Source organism: Ambystoma mexicanum, chromosome 9 (genome assembly GCF_040938575.1).
Source record: "Ambystoma mexicanum isolate Mex_15411 chromosome 9, UKY_AmexF1_1, whole genome shotgun sequence".
Taxonomy (NCBI): domain Eukaryota; kingdom Metazoa; phylum Chordata; class Amphibia; order Caudata; family Ambystomatidae; genus Ambystoma; species Ambystoma mexicanum.
In genome coordinates, this window is record NC_090931.1 from 298,237,387 (window position 1) to 298,257,650 (window position 20,264).

The window sequence follows — 20,264 nt, forward strand, 5'->3', positions numbered from 1 at the left end:
GGGCGGTACCCTTAACCCACTTGGTACTGTATTTCTTAAGCTTGGGTGCATGTTTAGGCAACTGTTTACATAAGTGTCCTAGCAGAGTAATATCGTCCATGCTTAAATCTGTTCTAGCAATACTTTCATGCAACTTCACCACACCCAACAATATGAATGAGCACCAAATAGCGCAAGCTCCAATCCAATCTTTTCCCGCCAAATTTTATATCACCATTTCACTCAAAAACATCAATTCATGTGTGATTCCCTCTCAACTATAGAATCGCGTAAAATCGCTTGATCAATTTCAAACATGGAGACAAATTTCCGTACATGTGACACATCAACAGAACATGTATGACAAACGTTAAAACAGACTAGACAGACACCAGCTGGACACAGATATCTCTGCCTTCTAATCAATACCCTGACATTGAGTTTAAACAAACTCCTTTTATGATGTCTTTAATCGTCGTAGTAGCCTTATCTTTCCCTATTATGTGGGACTATGAGTTCATGTTTCTTCTGACCGCTATATTAAAGCGCAGGAACAAGGCGTATCCTCTCTCTCGGGTGTCTACCCCGGTATCCTCTCTCTTTATCTCGGGTGTCTTCCCCCGTATCCTCTCTCTTTATCTCGGGTGTCCTCCCTGGTATCCTCTCTCTTTATTTATTCAGTTATTCTCGAGTCATTATCCCCATATATATATACAGTCTTCTCTCCTTCTGACTATTTTTTTTTCTCCACCTCCCTCCGTTACCTTTCCCCTTGTTTTATTGCTTAAGGACATTTGCCAAAGAATCAATTTTCATTTCAATCACTGCTCGCATCGTTCCTCTCTGTGTCTTCGGGATCACCACCTCCGTTACCTCCTTTTTTGGTCTTTCGTCTGATTCACTGCCCGTAGGAATCAAAGGGTTTATGTTCTTAAAATCAGGTGCCTCAACTCACAGTCTACTCGGCCAAAATGGCAAAGGACTCGTGATATTGCCGAAGACCTAAAGTTACTTCGTGTCGACGGTCAATAGGTCTCTTATCAATAATCAAAATTCAATAGTTGATGTTCAAAACCATCCTCTGCTAACAAGTGTACAGGAGGGCAGAGCGACCTCTGAACGGGCCCATGAGATTCAAAGCTCGCCCTCCGGCACCTTAAGTCGGGATAGCTGCACCTTGAGGAGGGTGGGGTGCAGGATTCTCTTACTCCAACACCAATCAATAAGGACAAGTCAATGGTTTGGCAAAGGGAAGTCCGTTGAATGACAAGTCCAAAAAACGGGGAAAAAAATCGAAATCATCAGAGCTGTGATCGCCTGTCTCGCTTCAACTCCCAAATTCTTCATGCAAACAGTAACTTTTATAGCAAATTCTCATCATCATTGACATGTAAAACTCAAAGGTTTGACATGCAATTCTATTGGTTGGAAAGGTAACTTAAGTATAGGTACTATATCTGTATATGGTAACAGAGTGTGGGGATTGGATAACTCTTATCGGGTGGGCGTCTAAACCCATCCCTCTACATCACTTGTGATAGACGTCACTAAAAGTACGACGTCTTATTGGTTCTGCTAGCTATAGGAATCTAGATTATTTGGTCCATTGTGATTGGGTGGGTTACACCCCTAGGCATAAATCTCCACTTTAATTAGCAGCATGCAGAATGGTCGCCCAGGTGCGGGATGGCCCAAGATGCATCCTGCCTCCCTTCCATCAATCACTACCCTCAGGCCCATGTGTCAATTAGTTGGCTGAGGATGGCCTCGAAACTGTAGCTTCTTATCAGGGAAAGTTATGGCATCCTCCGGTTTTGGGTGACATCAGACGTTGGTACCTCTTCACGCTTGGCTGGTCACGTGTTAGTTCACTGCGAAGCTGCTTCATTTTCCATCTCTTTGCGTATTTGATTCTTTGTTCGGCCTCGCCACCTGCCTGGGCCTCCTTATCTCGACCTTCACGGGGCAGACTTCTATGCTCTTAAGTTTCGATTCTTCGGAGTTGCTGCTCTCCTCCCTTCCTTGGGTTGACCTTGAATTCCTATCCATGAGCTGCTTCTTGCTAAGTTTCGATTCCGCTCTTTCATCTGGCTTTGTGCTGGTACATGAATCCTGGCCTGTGAGGCCACTATCATCCTGGGCTTAATTCTGCTTTCGTAAAATGGAGTCGCACTCGTATAATGTTCTTCTTGAGGTAGACATATAGTTGGCGCTTGCCGTTCTATCCTCCTAATAAGCATTGCAAGCAGTACCGTTTCCTTTGCTTCTTGCGTTCCAATCCTACTTACAAGCATTTGGCCAGTTACACATTCCCATCCTGCTTTCAATGGTTACGTTTCTTTAAAGTTCAGCATTGTTTCTTCTTCTATGTCCATTACATCATGATTCGCAACATTTCGTCTTTGTTTTATCTCCTTTTTGGTTGTCATTTCATCTGACCGTCTGTCCGGGCCATTTTGTCGTAACCATTCACCTTTAATTAGGGCCCTTTGGGTCTCTTTTGGGACAGTTTGTAAGTATTCTTCATTTCGCGTCAGCTGCTGGTACGGTTGTCTTAATGGGTACCGTGCAGTCCATGGTTGTATGGTTATATGCACTTCAATAGGTACACAAGTCCTTCTGATGGGTACTGGACAGAGCCCCACCGTGGCTCTCTGTTGGTTCATTTGCTCCTTATAAGTCACATATCTTGGCAAGTATGCTTCTGGTATCTCAACCTGGGTGGCTGGAGTGCAGGCCATATTTGGGACCTCCTCTACAACTCTTCAAAACCCTCTGCAACACGTAAATAAACCTTTTTGTACAGTGACCCCCTTTCTAAATGATTGAACTACAGTGTTTAGCACACTGCCACGCCTCCCGTCCTACATGTGTGCATTGGCTATTCGGTTGTTGATCTGTGAAAGGTGCTTTCTTTATTTACCTTTTTTCTTTTCCCAGTTCATTTTCATTTATTATGGTGTTCTCAAACACACCACAGAAGGAACGTCAGGAAAGGTCCGGTACAGAAGGGCATGCACCTGCATGGAGACTATCGGGGACGTGCTGGGAGACGGAATTATTGGGTTGCCCTCACCTACATAGGCGCCAGTCATTGTTATGCTTGTGTAAGAACCGTTCCCACGCACTTCCAAGTACCTTCCCTCTGTACAGTAGTGCGTTGCAGTACATGCACAATACACTGACCTTTGCCGGGTAAGGGTCTGTTGCGCGGCATATGGTTTGCAAAGGTTGTTTTACAGGTCAGCTGCCATACAGGAGTGCCCCTCTTGTTGCCCACAGCAATTGTGGCAAATGCTGTACATGAAAGTACCCTACGTAATTGTTGGAAGGGCGGTAGCCTGCCCACTGGTTCCTTGTGCTTTCATTTCAGATGTCGTCACATGCAGTACAAACACTTTATGCTACGCCATTAGTGTTAGGAGTAGCATTCACGGATATAAATACATTGTGGAATACAAGAATGTTTACAACGACGTGAAACAGAGCTTCATTACGTGCAGCAAGAAGCCATTTATTTTGTGCAACCCATGCAGCTACAGCGCTTTTCCAACCACCACTAAGTTTGTTTGCGCTCTGCATATTCTGCTGTTTCTTTACTTGCCTTTACATGCACTTGTATGTGCGTGATCAAGGTGCAGCAGCTTTGCCATTTTGCAGACTTACTACAAACTGTCCCACCTGCAGTTACATGTTTTCTTCAACTGTATGACTGGAAGGCGACCTCTTGATACTTTCTGTCACACTGCTAAGTGCAGACACAAGGTATCTGCTTCATGAGTCATGGAAAGGCAAGGTGCAGATAAATCAAAGTAATAGGACATTCAACACGCCCACGTGACACTGCAGGTTGCTGTTCCTTGTTTACCAGTGGCCGTTATACAGTTAGGAGTGCTTTAGCCATATATTGGTAGGTTTGCAGAGCCACCCACGAAGTCGGCAGCAGTACTTTAAATGCTGTAGCCTACTGCATGAATCTGTAGGGCTGGTGACAGGGGCGGTGTTACCAGCATACAGTGGATGACCTATGTATGGGTCTAGGTGTGGAACAGAAACATGTGCGCTTCTACAACTACTTGAAAGTGCATTCGAAGATGCGGACATGTGGTCACTAATGGAGTCGTATGGATACTTGCAGTGTGATTGCACATATGCCAACTAGGTGTAGTGTCCCTAGGAAATGTCCATATTGTTCATCTGTAGTCATCTCGGCCAGTAGTGTGAGGCAAAGATTTACCATGCACTGTTAACACAAAAAGAGAGCCTACTGACACACATAAACAACATTTACTATGTACATCTGACATTGCTACGACACACCAACACTATTCGGAAGAGTAAGAGGTAGCGCAAATGGATACATACACCAGACAATTTGCCCTTTCCACACATTTATCATGAGGTCAGCCAATGAATCAGTAACAAACCGTTGTTAACGGGACGTTGTGGTTATGTTGCCGAACCAAATACCGATCTTCTTTACAGAAAACGCTATGCTAAAGCAACATTCTGTTTACAGTGCCCTACTAAAAATCTATGAAATTCACTAACAGACATTGTTAAAGGGACGTTATGGTTAAGTTGCACTAACAAAAACCTATGAAATTCAATGGAAAAAAGTTGTTACAGGGACGTTATGGTCCCAGGTAAAACTGAAACCCCCCAAAATTTGACATTTATGGTAAGCTAAGCAACTATAACTCGTGCCACCAGTGTGCACTGCAAGGACTAACTCCCATGACATCAAAGATGCCATCACAAATCTCATTCATGACATCACTGATGACATCACATGTGTGGCTCCCTCTGTTTTGTTCACTGCCATAAGTAGGCCAGATGCTTTTCTTTGCTAACAGTCAGGAACAAACAATTCAAAAGGTTCTATATTTGTGTATGGCACCGTTCTCATATGGTCTTACACTACTTTCCTTACGGTTCACTCACATCATATGATACATATACACATGGGGGAAGAGGAAAGCGTACAACACAGCACTGGTTGCGGTGCATGAAAATAATCAGTTATGTTATGAACAGTTTCTGGTAATACTGCTCCTTTTTTAGCTTACTTTAATTCACTTGTATATGGTCATGTTAGTATGCATTGTGGTGTCTTTTCTGTGCAGTAGTGCAATTATGTAGTTATAGAGTCAATGGTAGCTACTTACATGTTTCACAGTACCCGACACTCTAAAACAAATGCATTAATGATTTCACTATGTAACATGGAAAGATTTTGAATGTTACACTTCCATGAGGCATGGTGCAGACAATGGCTACGTTTGCACATGAGTTCCTTCATGTACAGTGAAGAAGTGTTCAATACAATGGTGTGTATAGCAATGCATTTCTCCATGACCTACTTACGTCATGATAGTTCTTTCAATAATATTTGATAGTTTTCTGCCACCATTACAGTAACAATCCCTTGTGGGGGCTTCCTATTAAAACTAAAAGCACATGTGATGTCATCAGTGATGTCATGAATGAGATTTGTGATGCCATCTTTGATGTCATGGGTGTTAGTCCTTGCAGTGCACACTGGTTGCACAAGTTATGGTTGCTTAGCTTACCATAACTGTCGAATTTCAGGGTTTTACCTGTAACCACGACGTCCCTGTAACGTTTTTTCATTGCATTTCATAGGTTTTTACTAGTGCAACTTAACCATAATGTCCCTTCAACGTTACAACGTTTTTGTTAGTGAATATATATATATATATTCGGACATCAAGTCATCTCCTTTAGTAATGTTGTGGTGGGCATAACGGACAAAACCCAACTACACATTTCACCCTTCCGGGCTTCATCACATTGTACACATAGCATTCACAAATACTTATTTTATCCTCTTAGAAGTCCCTCATTTGTTTTGTTGACCTACTTCAGGCCCATATATCTTTAACATTAGAAATGCAGCTCGCCAGGTTGGAACATGTTCCTACTCCCCATAGGTATCTTTTTTATATTGTGTTCAGACGGTACAACAATGCACGTGGGTTGGTACACTTCATAGTTTCACATATTTTTTTGAGAAGAGCCTATAAATCACATAGACACTGCAAACTGCCTATGTGGCTTGCATCTGTTAATCAACACACACTGATCTAATACTTATGTTTTATGTTTAGTTATTTGCATTATTTATACCTGTGGTTATACATCACGTCTGGCTAATGCCTTAGTTATTTCCAACAGGGTATGAGGTTTCATTGACTGGGTTGATCCCACAAGACGTAATGATCAATAAGTCGATCAGTGTGCTCCTAATTTGGAATGCCAATCTGCGACAAGAGGCTTAGTCCAATATAGTTCATATTATCTGCATTGAGTGCTACACGTCCAATTCAACATACCTATTCCCTATATGCTTCTATGCTGCATCTATAAAGTGCATTATGCCTGTTAAAAAGTTACAAATATCATGCACATCTGAGAGTTATAAAGATTGACAAAATGTTTCCCATAGTTGAATTTACATATATATGATTGTTTTTGGCTCTAGATTTGGAAATTACCTTGCTGAGCTCTGTTGTTTTAGGTACATTGGGGTAGGATTATTGCATCGCAAGATCACAGGTAACTGAGGTTTTAGCCAAACACCTCATTTGGTAAGTAGAGAAAGGGGGTGGGGCGGGTGTTTGTTCCTGGTTATCTTGCTTTTTGTGCTTCAAAGAAAGTATTCTTCCAAGCGGTTTGCTGCAATATTATGTCACTTTTATTAGTGAAATAGGTCAGTTCTTCTTGGATTCATAGTACAATTACAGTACAACTGGGGCTCTTGTACCCCCAAGTTGTCACAAACAGGACAGCAAGCCCATCAGGAACACCAGGGCCCAACAGTAGCCTCTGTAAAACACAGGACAAGTGACCCACACCTTTCAACCAGGACCCCACAGGGGGCACCACATCTGAACAAATAGCCATGATAAAGACCTAAGGGCCGGAACACGTGTCGGCTGACTACTTGGGGACACAAGATCACCAGTTGTACTGTAATTGTACTATGAATTCAAGAAGAACTAAACTATTTCACTAATAAAAGTGACATAATATCGCAGCAAACCGCATGGAAGAATACTTTCTTTGAAGCACAAAAAGCAAGATAACCAGGAACAAACCCCCCCTTTCTCTACATAGATATAATATATCAATGACATTTGTGATGTCATCTTTGATGTCCTGGGTGTTAGTCTCAGCAGTGCACAGTGGTGGCGCAAGTTATGGTTGTTTAACTTACCATAACTGGCGAATTTCAGGGGTTTTTCGGTTTTACTTGGAACCGTAACGGCCCTTTAGCAATGTTTTTTTACTGAATTTCATATGTTTTTAGTAGCGCAACTTAACCATAATGTCCCTTTAACAAAGTTTTTGTTACTGAATTTCATAGGTTTTTAGTAGTGCAACTTAACCATAACGTCCCTTTAACAAAGTTTTTTTACTGAATTTCATAGGTTTTTAGTAGCACAGCTTAACCATAATATCCCTGACTTTATATACATGTAACATAGAACATACTGAACCCCTGCTACTGAATTTGATGTCAGCTGACTCTTTGTATGTCTGCGGACAGACGCAGACAACAGCAACAGTACCCAAAAAGTCACGGGGTATCTTAAATTGTTATATCATGCCATATGAACACTGTACAAGTTCACAAACCAGCACACATACACATTATATGTAGTAATAAATAAGCAGTGTAACCTATATATGTAACACATCAACCATTCATTTCAATACAATATGTACTAAAATGGAATATACCAAAAGAAGAAAGATAGGCTTCCAACATAATTACCTCACAGAAACTGCACAACTAGGAGCAACAGCAGAGCTACAAACCAGTAAGAACACAATTTACCAGAAGCTAGTAAGTGTACTTCATTTTTATTATATATTTGTAAAATTTCTGTATTAGATACAAAAAAAGTGATATCATTTTCTTTTTTCACAGAAATGTCCAGTACTTTGGAGTGGCTTCAGGAGAATTTCCCACGTGAGGAAATGTCTGAAGATAGTGAACCTAATGCTAGACACTTCTCTATATAAACCAATTAATAAGTATTACTTTATATACACTTAACATATAAATCATATAAGACCATACAAACATTGAAAATAGTACACCAAAAGATATATTAGATAAGACTCTCCAGCGCATGGAAGAAAAAATGGACATGCTCATGGCAAATTTCAACAATTTGAAAAACTTTGTGGAGGATTACTTGAAAGAAAAAATTAGATACCATTGTCCCACATGTACCTGTCCCCCCCTCTCCATATCCCAGTCAATTATCGCCAAACCCTCTCCATGAACAAAAACGTTTTGATGAGACTTCCATCCCTTCTTCACCTCCTATCAATCCTCTTGAAACCCCCAATTCTCCTGTGTTTGTCTCAGTTTCTGCTTCCTCTTCTCTTTCATAAATTTTACATCTATATATAATAAAACAAAATTATTATATGTGTCCTAATTCAGTTCTTGTTTTTGATTTTTATTTTTAAAAAGCAGTTGAGGTGTCCGCGGACAGCACGGGTGTCTGTAATGTCCGTAATCAAACGAAAATGGGGGCGTCCTAAGGACACTATACCTGTCCGTACAGTTTGCAGGCAAGTTGAAACTGTTCTAAGAACAAACGAGGTGTCCGGGATGTCCACAATTAACCAAAATGGAGATGTTCTAAGAACATTCTGCCTGTCCGTAACTTTCGCAAGCAAGTCCAAACTGTTCTAAGCAGACATTCGGTGTCCGGGATGTCCGCAATCAAACAAAAATGGGGGCATCCTAAGGACACTATACCTGTCCGTACTGTTCGCAGGCAAGTTGAAACTGTTCTAAGAACACACGAGGTGTCTGGGATGTCCGCAATTAACCAAAATGAAGGTGTTCTAAGAGCATTATGCCTGTCCGTAATGTTCGCAAGCAAGTTGAAACTGTTCTAAGAACACAATCCGTGTCCGTGATGTCCGTAATTAATCAAAATGGAGGTGTCCTAAGGACACTATACCTGTCCGTACTGTTCGCTGGCAAGTTGAAACTGTTCTAAGAACACACTCAGTGTCCGCGATGTCCGTAATTAATAAAAATGGAGGTGTCCTACGGACACTATACCTGTCCGTACTGTTCGCTGGCAAGTTGAAACTGTTATAAGAATACACTCGGTGTCCGGGATGTCCGCAGTTAATTAAAATGGAGGTGTCCTAAGGACACTATACCTGTCTGTACTGTTCGCAGGAAAGATGAAACTGTTCTAAGAACACACTCGGTGTCCGGGATGTCCAATTAACCGAAATGTAGTCCGTACTGCCTAAAGAACATCTACGCACATGCGCACCACACCTGTAAGTTCTCAGAACATTGCGCCTGTCCGTTAGTGTTCGCGTCGCTTGTGTCGCACTTTTAATTAATTTCAGGACCCGAACACTGTCCGGTGCCACCCGCACACAAGCGCACAACCGTTCCTGTGCATTTGATGTCCTGCGTACACCTCCTCCATTCGCGGACATGTTCACGATGCCATCATGTGACCGCACCCACGCTGAGCGTGTGTCCTGAATTGCAGACACTGTCCGGGTCCCCAAACATTTTAAAAGTACCTTTTTGGGGCAATCCACAGTATTTTATACTAGAAATGCACCATAGCACATGTCCCAGACAATAACCCTGACTTTCTACAGATTTTTTAGAACTTTTTGAGCACTTTTGGGATGTTCGTCCTGTCCGCGGACAGCGCGGGTGTCCGTGAACCGTGCACCAACACCCCTATAAAAGGCCACACCCCAGAGCTCATCCTCATTGTGTTTCTGGCTACCTTACAGAACACAGTGCATTTTGCTGCCAATTTTCCAGATTTTCTTCTGAATCCTGATGGCATCCATGGCTCCTCTACTGCCACCTGGTGCTACATCTGCCTCAGCACCACCCCTAGCCCCTCCACCACCACCACATCCCCAAGGGCCTGAAGAGGGGAACAGGTGTGAGGATGCAGAGGAGGATGAATGGATGATGAGGATGAGGTAGTGGAAGTCCCTACTACCAGCACTCGCCGTGAGTCTTGGGTGTGGCGGTTATTTACCATTCATGGTAACGTATCCAAGGCGTGTGCGAACAAAGTCACCTGCAACGAGTGCAAAATGGTACTGAGTTGCGGGAGGCTTGGTTCGTACAGCTTTGGTATGACTACTATGAAGCGTACCTAAAGTCGTTCCATGGTGGGGCCGTTTGTAAGGTTGTACCTTGCAACAAGCGTAGTAGGTCGAGTTCCTCTACTTCATCCTCTGTTTCCGCTCCTCTCACCACAAGAGACACTCCTTTGGGAGAGCGCATCCCTCCAGCTGCCTCACAGACCAGTCACAATGCTGATGACCCTTACCTTTCGAGGGTCACAGTTTTGTGTATGTACTGCGACGCAGTACTCTGCAGGGGGAGAGACTTTGAAGTGCTTTTGAGACTCTGGTCTCAGAGCACGAGAAGACCTGCTCACTACCAAAGTAAGGCCCACCCTACTTCTTCCTCTCTCCACCCGCCCTTTCTTATCCCTGTGGTTGGTGTCCCCCCTTACCCTCCTTTCCCCTCCTCTCCTAGTGTGTTGTGTGTAAAAACCCCCAAAAAAAACAAAACAACAAAAATTAAAAACAAAAGGGTGTTTTCAGAGCCGCCTTTCACAGTCAAAAAAATAGAAGTGGGAAATAAATTGAGCAAGCTCCTGTTTTTTTTTTTTTTTTAGAAGTCCGCGGACAGTTCGCGAACATCAAAAATGTTGGGGTGCTGCCCTATCAAAATTTTTGTACTTTTCTCTGGGAGGAAGTGGTGGCTCTGAAAAGAGCCTTTTGTGGTATTTTTTTGTATTTGACAAACTTAAAAAAAATCAACACCTACTGCAAAAAGGCTGGCTGTAATTTCACAAAAAGACGCAATGCATTTTGTAAATTTCTCAGAAAAATCTGATTACCAGCATAAGCAAGTTGGACTCCATCTGTACCAAAAATGTTTGTGCTACGAAACATAATATTTTCATTGTGAAAAGAGGACATGCCAACATCTCTTAGAAAGGCACAAACAGCCTTATTGACATTGCGCCTCGCTTTCTCCATTTGTGGACCAAATGAAGAAGAACGCAGCAACATTTGTATCTGCGCAACAGAAGAAAAAATGACTTTGGAATTTGGAAACATATCCATGACCTTCCCAAGTCCTTTTTTCATCGCAAAATGCAAAGAAATTCCTGACACATGTCCCAAACTGTTCCCTCCACAATGAATTATAATTATGTCTGGATGATGCTCTGTCTGCAACTAGCACAGAGAGGTAGCAAGTCTAGCCACTTCATTCCGCGTACTCCATGCCAGTGCACTTCCACATGAGGGAATCCAAGATCTGCAGCTACTCCACAGTGTTGTGCATGCACCCCCAACCAATGTATCCATGAGTCTCCCAAAATCCAGACAATCTGTTTTCTGAAACACACAGCCATAGCTAACTGTTCTTCTCTCAGGAAAAAGACCTTCTGACAAACTGTCTTCTTATACAACACACCCACCAAACTTTACTGACCAATCAATTCCTCTGCTCATTCTCATTTGCATGCCTCTCCACGCCAAAATCCCTGTATGTAATACGCGGTGTCCGAGGACTTCCTTTATGTCCGCGGACATATCGTAACCTAGACAGCCCTTTTACCATTTCCACTTCACTCTCTGAGCCATTCCCTCATTGGATATAGCTGAACAGTCACACAACCATCCACCAATCACATTCAAGACCTCTACATCTAACTGCATCATCAGAGTTCAGCACTTCAAATGTACTGTAGATTACTCTGAGTACAAGTCTCATGTCATTGGAAAGCACCTACTACAAAAACTACTGTACAAGTCCCCAAGATTTCTACTTGCAGCTGCATGAATATCCACATGCATGAATACAAACTACGCATGTTCTGCATATTTTCTGCACAGTACAAGTACAACTCTTATGAATGCATATAAACTAGAGTAACTGTCACTTAATCTGTATAACCTATAAAATGAACTTACTGTCATTTTTCCCATCTGCTATAATCAACTGTCACTTCCAAAACTGTCTGCTATCTAAACAAATTTTTACACACACAGCTATCTAAAACATTATAATATTAGAAGATGGGAGAAATAACAGTATAATTGTAGAAAAACACTAAGTAGTGTATTATAAAATTACACACAGCCAGGATAAGGTCATGCACCTTCATACACTCACACAGATAGACACTAACTTTGAAAAACTCCTGACTGCAATAACACCACTACCTGTAAATCACATCCTTCTGATTTATTACCCACACCTTCACAAATGCATACATTCCATGCTTTTCTATACAGTATCTACCATTTACCTTATAAAAATTGCAAAATAAGTATATCATTATTTCTTCTGTCTCCTAACATCCAATAACACAGCCTTAAGAAACCAAGCGTGTTTCATACACTTTCTATTCTACTCATTTGCATAGCATGTTGAACTAACATAATGTAAAAAAAATATAAAGGCTGCACATAGTCAAAGGAAACTACTTACTATATACACACAAAATTACTAACTTCTTTCCTTTATACAGTGAAGAGCCCTCTCCTGAAAAGCAGCAGAATCCGAAGTACAAACAACTCAGAAGAAACCTAATCTTTCCACACAGAAAAAGTAAGTACAATACTACCATAATATTCTTACTGTTACTGTGCAGTTGATTCATGGTATTTGTGTACCAAAATGAAAAGTTTAGTGCACCATTCTGCCCACAAATCCCCATTTGTTAAACAGGGATTTGCAGGCAGAATGGCGCACAAATCCCCGTTTTTCGTTGCACAAATGACATAACTCAGCCTCTTGAATGTTAGTATTGCAGAACAAAGAACTGTTTTAATTCTGTACCATTAGATTTAGTATTTCTGCTTCTCTTCACCACTAGCTTACTTTCTACTGTCATCTGAACCCAAGTATAGTAACACACAAATAGAAGAATAGCCTTCCCAACTAGTTGTAGCTACCCAATAGACAATCACACACCATCACATACATCTCTACCATCATACTCAGACACTCATGCACACAGCACACATGCATCGCAGAACAGCCCAACCCATACCTTCTTTATTTTTTCAACAGACCCCAAAGAATGCCTACCAAAAATCAAGTCTGTAGAAAACAACGTAGAAGTAGAGCAAATGAAAAAAGAAGTATCCAAAATAGGCATCTATCTCTAGCAGAATTTGTACAAAAAGTTCAAACAAAACAGCTAATACAGTCATTTAGCAAAACAAAACATGCCTCAAGTACAGAAACTTTGCCTCCTCTATCGAAATGTAAAACGAAACAGAAAATGATTATCAAGAATTCAGCTACCACTACTGCTAAAACTGCTCCTATAGATCTTGATATAATGGCAAGTAAACATACCAAAAATATATTTTAGCAAATATGTTCCGCCACAGAGTCCTTCAAAATCTTATAAAAACAGGAGAGAAATCATACACAACCGTTAAAACCTACCATAGAAAATTAATATTAGAAGCTTTGATAGACAGTGCAATCCTACTCAAAAGAAAATTATTTATTTTAGTGTTAAAAAAGAATGAAACCACTAACAAAACTAATTAGTAAATTACAAAAAAGACTTCGCAATAAATGGAATGTCAACAAAAATAACTTCTTAAATATCTGTGGAGGTGAATGGAGTCACACCACAAACACAGAACCATATTTGAATGAAGAAGCATACAAACAAAAGCAAACAAATACAATTTCTATACATAGCAGTGGACGAGGTTATGAAAAACTTAATAATACCATAATGGAACAAGAAATACTGCTTACAGAAATATCCCCTGAAAACTCAGAATTACCTCTCCATTCGATTGGATGAAAACATCCAGTATACAAATGGTCATGCACATCAATGTGTAACATTCCCAAAAAATCTTTCAAATCTTTACGCCAATTCATCAATCAATATGTGAAAGGCAAAGACAAAATCAAAATGAAACTGCTGCAAAATATGGATACCTGTCCAGTGCTAAATACACAGGGCTACAAGGACATTCGTTAGCCTGCATTTCAGGACCAATTTGCAAAAGCACCTTCCATCATATCAAAATGATATCAACACATCATCTAACTACAAGAAATCTCGTCTATAAACTGTACTATGCTAAAAGTCCTGCATTAGTACTAGCCAATTTAAATAACAATCTTCTACATGGTACAGCCAAAGAACTACTTGAAGAAACTGACCATATCCAGAAAAAATATTTTGGAAGTGAAAGCCACTTAGAAAATGCAATTCCTTTACAACAAACTAGCAACAATTGTACACATGGTAACCTTCTACAAAACACATACAAAAAAGCAATACTAAAATTTTAAAGTACATCCGCTGAAATACCAAACCATGTGTGTGTGTGTTGCCGCAGAACTTTTTATAAAACTAATACAAAAACTATAGACATAACATACAAAATAGACGACAATGAAGATTGTAAATGGTTTGAATTAGCTCTCTACCTTATAGCAGAAAACAAATACAAAATAACTGACCCTTTAATACTTTCCAGTTACTGCACTACAAAACTTGACAACAACCAAACTCCTTCACGTGCTATCACAAATAACTTTATTCCCACTACCAAAACCCCTACAACAACTCAATGTGTATGAGAGCATCATAATTCAAACAGTGCACCCATTTCAAGCAATAATACGTCTTCAACCAAAAACAGCAAAATTACCTCCCTCTGAATTGGTGAAAGGCATTCGTGGCAAAGTAGTTTATTTACCATTAAATCTGACAGAAAATGTGCACACTCTAGGAGTGCAACGTCCAATAGAACAATCTTTAATTATCTTAGTAAATCGTGTACCAACAAAAGACAAAAAAATTTTGCAACAACTCGTCCACCTATGTAAAGTTAGACAAGCCTTGCAATATCTAAAAGACAATAATGAGTATTACAAAGAAATAAATATTGAAGAAAACTTAAGGGGAACACTGAAATAATTCAAGAGTCACGAGAAACTGGTCAATTTCAACTTCTGGATCCAGCTGCAGTATCCAATATTTTAGACCATTATAAAATTCATTCATTGCACTCTAAAGACAGCATAGATGATGCACTAGAAACATACCAAATGCGACAAACCAAAGGATCACCAATGAGCATATGGGAAAAAAGTATAGAAGCACGTGTTTTTCCTCTACTATTTCCTACTGGCAAACGAGGAAGATACGATGACAGACCCACTCAAATAACAGCATCAGATTACCGTTCATTACAAATGTATTCTGAAGATCCCAGATTTAGACAAAATGTGGAATACATTTTCCACCTACTCTTTGAAAGTGAACTAGCAACTCTATGTTACGGAGTTGCACACATATTGAAATCGAAAACACAGTTTCAAAATATGTCAGCTACGCAATTAATACAAAAAGTGCAAGAAAAAGATGAGGTTTTACAATCAAGTATTACAATTCTGTTTGCAAACATGCGTGGTACAAAAGAATACTGGTTCTGACGTCACAGAGATGTACGTTGTATGATCAGAAGCCTTGGACCACCCACTTGGTTTGTTACATTAAGTTGTGCAGAATATGCATGGGAAGATTTACATGATTTCCTACGCATATCAAACAAAAACAAAACAAACATAGGTATACTAACACCTGGAGAACTTTGCTCTCTAGATCCTGGTAAATGTTTCAAGATATTTCCACCATCGTTTCATTGCTATGCTACACTTTATTTGTAATAAAACTGTTCCTCCACTCGGAGAAGTGCAACACTTCTTTTGGAGAAAAGAATATCAAGCCAGAGGAGCACCACATATCCACATGCTTTATGGATTAAAGATGCTCCTAGATTTGCTCAGGACAGTGATGCCACTGTTTTGCAGTTCATCCAAAAATATGTCACTTGTGAAATCCCTTCACAAACGACAAATAGTGACCTTCATGCACAAATTGTACAATTTCAAAGACACAAATGTGGCCAATATTGTCATCGCAAATACAAAAAGAAAGGGAAATACTACACCAAATGCCGGTTTGGTTTCCCTAGACCAGTTACAGAAACGGGTGAAGTAAACAACTTCATGTCTTCAGTTAGACATAGTGCAAAGGTAAATCACCTAAGAACACGTATTACATAAAAAGAACAGAAGAATCAAAAGTTATCAATGATTACAATGAAATCATTGCCCACTTCTGGAATGCAATCATAGATGTGCAGTACATTGCAGACAATTCCACTGCAGTTGTACGATATGTTACAGCATACTTAACAAAAGCAGAAAAAACAGAGCTTCAAGACCTCTGGAATGACCTATCATCAGACAAAACACTATCTCAGAAATTGTACAGTTTAGGCATAAAAATGCTCTCTCTTAGAGAATGTGGCACCTACGGAGCTGCAGATCGTTTAACTGGTACTGCTTTGTATGGAAAATCTGAAAATATAGTATGGCTAAGTCTTGGTCCTGCTAAATCTAGAAAAAGAGTTCTCAAACCATATGACGACATAGAAACAATAGCCAAAAATGATCAAAACAGCCAAGACATTTTGAAAAACAATTACCGGACACATACTACCCGAACAGGAGTACCGTGTTAGAAAACATGTGTCTATACCACATAGCCCAAAACTTTGCATACAAAAATAATATAAAACCCGATGAAAACAAAGGTAGATATACAGTGACAGATTGTGAAGGCAGCTTGGTAAAACTTACCAAACCAAGTTTACTTAATCATATCAAATTGTCATTAAAAACGCCTCAACAGAAAGAACTATATTACATGTCCCTCCTACAACTTTTTAAACCATGGAGAAAAGAAGAAGAGGTACTAGATAAGTATGACTGCTACGAAGACGCTTTCAAAGCAAATGAAAGCACTATCACTGATGTAAACTTTATGCAGCACAAAACAATGTTGCAAAATGAACAGCAACATGAAGAAGAACTCCAGGCTCAACTAGATAAGGACACTCCCGACAGTAGTGAACCTTCTGTAACAGAAAGCCAAGAACCACTGGGACAGCCACTAATAGCAAATGAAGCAGAATTAGCTATGACAGAAGTAGAAATCACCATGTGTCACTATGAAGAAGATACAGAAGACTTAACTGCACTGCAATCAAAACTAAACAAAGAGCAGTGCACCATTTTTGATGAAGTAACAAAAGCAATTGCACATGGTGTACAACATGAAAATAAACAATGTACCTGCCAAAATTACAAACCTATACTACTATACGTCAGTGGTGAAGCTGGTTCCGGCAAAACATTCTTAATCAAAATCATCAGCAAGTTCCTTCAACAATTGACAAACAACAAACTGTCAGCTGTTGTAACTGCCCCCACAGGTTTAGCTGCCTACAACATAGGCAGTCTCACTTTACACCGATTACTACTCCTTCCAGTAGAACACCAAAACAAATTAGATTATTACAAACTTTCTACAGAAGCTGCAATGGAACTACGCAGAGTGTTAAAACAAATGAAAATGCTACTAATAGATGAAGTGAGCATGGTCTCCAAACTAATGTTGGCTTTGATTCATCTCAGATTGCAAGGAGTACTTAAAACAAACTACGCAGAACTCTTTAGAGGAAAACACATTATTGTTTTCGGAGATCTTCTTCAATTGACACCAGTGAAAGGTGAACCTATTTTTAAAACCTTAGGACACAAACTCTGCCGTAAAACTATTGGCAGCATAGGAAATGTCAACCTTTGGCAACATTTCCAATACAAAGAATTAACAGAAAACATGCGCCAATCTACAGACCTCACCTACTCCAACATTTTAAAAAGTATTAGAGTTGGTGTACTATCTAAAGAAGCACAAACAATATTAAAAACCTGGCACATACATGCACTTTATGGTGATAACTCATGTGCTACTGATGTTATGGAACAATTAGCGCAGAAAAATGTCAATTGTATGGCCTTAATGCCAACTCTTGCAAGCTGTTCCAAATTCAATGAAACAATGTTAAAAAAAGAAATGCAACCAATAATTGAAATTTGCTCCACAAACTGGACGTACATGGTATTACACTACCAATGTGTCAACAAGCCACAACAAGACTAAAAACCTTAGAAAATTCGATCGCCAACACAGCTGGCCTGGAAAAAATATTAACATTTTCCTCAAACTGTAGATTAATGCTTAAACGTAACCTGGACGTGGAGCAAGGACTAGTTAATGGGGCAGTGGGTACAGTTGTTGGCTTTCAAACATACCCACGTGACGACAACATTCAGTTTGTCAATATACTCTTTGACAAACTTTCAGAAGTAAAAAGGATGGCGCGCTCAACAGCTCGATTCCTTCTCTTCAAAGACATGTATGTACGCAGAGAACAATTTTCTCTAACTCTTGCATATGCAGTCACCATTCATAAATCCCAAGGTCTTACCCTAGACAAAGCATTGATAGATATTGGTAACATAGTCTTTAAAGAAGGCATGAGCTACGTAGCACTATCACGCTTACGTACACTTGACGGTCTATTTCTAATCAACTTTGATGCAAGTAAAGTCAACGCTGATATTCCTTGCATTCTAGAATACAATAGACTACATTCACTATACACCCCCAATCTAAAAGCATATCCTGTTCCACAAAAAAGAAAACGTTGTAAAAAAAAAAAATTCAAACAGATATGCAACAGAATCTGACTGCAAATCCTCCAAAGAGAGTAAAAGAAGCTAATACTTCATCATTTACTTTAAGTAAAGAAAAACCTATTAGTCAAAGTAACTCAGGTACTTCTTCAGAGAGGCAACATACACTCTGAAAAAATGACTTGGACACAGAACTACCTGGTCCATTCAAATTTTCAAATGTAACTGGTGTAAGTTGTTACCCAAATGTAGCAATGAATATTCTATTTCAATTGCCACCAATTGTTGACATTTACTTACACAGTACAGACCAACTGCGTTTGCAAATGTTAATCCTTCATAGAAACGCAACAAACAATCCTGACAACACGTACAGTGTTCACGGAATAAGACAAAAATTGGACTACTGTGCTGGAATGGTGAAATTGTCACGATTCCTGCCCCCAGCCTCCCGGCATATCAGGCTGGAGCCAGGTCACAACCACCTAGTCGGCCCCTAAGGGCCTCTCCATCTCCCCAGACGCCTACTTGGACTCAGACTTGGCGCCTTTGGCACCAAGCTCACACACAGTCCTGAGATCCACTTAGTATTGGACTTGCAATGTATTATGGGGAAATGGATGCCCATGTAATTCAGTTCCTTGAACTGGGTGAGCGGTCTAGTCTTTCGGGTGTGGCTCAGCCCAGGGATACCTGGGATATCTACAGACTATTTAAACCACACCCTGCCTGAGAAACATGCTTTGCGTTTCTCTGCACCTGCAGCATGACACTCACCGTGCTCGGATCTCCTGAAGAGGCCCACTTCTTTCTTCAGCGCCAGCGCACCTGCAAGAATAATAACTTCATTGCCAATACTCACCTCGAAGAGCATCCAAATTCTGTCCAGCTCTTCACAGTCTTGCAGATTCCTACGGCAGGGTCATCTCCATCTCGGCACGCCGCTTCCTACCAAAGGGGAGAAGAACAGAAGTAAAGATGTTAGTAAGCATTCTGCAGTACTTAGCTCTCTCGAATTTGCAAATAGAGTTTAATCCTTACCTTAACTCCCGTCGATCAGACAACTTCTGCTCCGGAGCATCCCGCCGATCTGAAAAAGGGGAAAAGACATATCAGGTTAGTGAAAAACATTTAAGAGGCGCCGCCCATCGCGCTTTCTCACCGCAGCTCATCTCCTCAGCTCACTTCCATGCTGGGTTACTGCGGCACCTAAAAGGACACAGAAAAGACGAACATTGGTTAGTGCTAAGGAAGCCAATAAGCATCACGCTCCGCATTCCTACTTACTTCAGCAGCACATCACCATCCTCAAGACCTGGCCCATATACGTTTTTTGCAAAGTTTGGGAGGATGCGTCTAGGGGTAGCGGAGTTATAGGCCGCCCAAAAAGTTCTCTTCCTATGGAAACAGCAACTTAACCATAACTACACGGCCACTACTGTGGCCGTGTAATATATATATATATATGTATATAAATATACATATATATATATATTACCAACACAGCTATGGGGGGGTTAAAAAGTATAGAAAAAAAAGACTTTCGTCTGAAATGTGAGAGCACATTAATCCATTTGAGCCAACTCACACATGCCATTCCACAACACCACCTAGTAGCCAA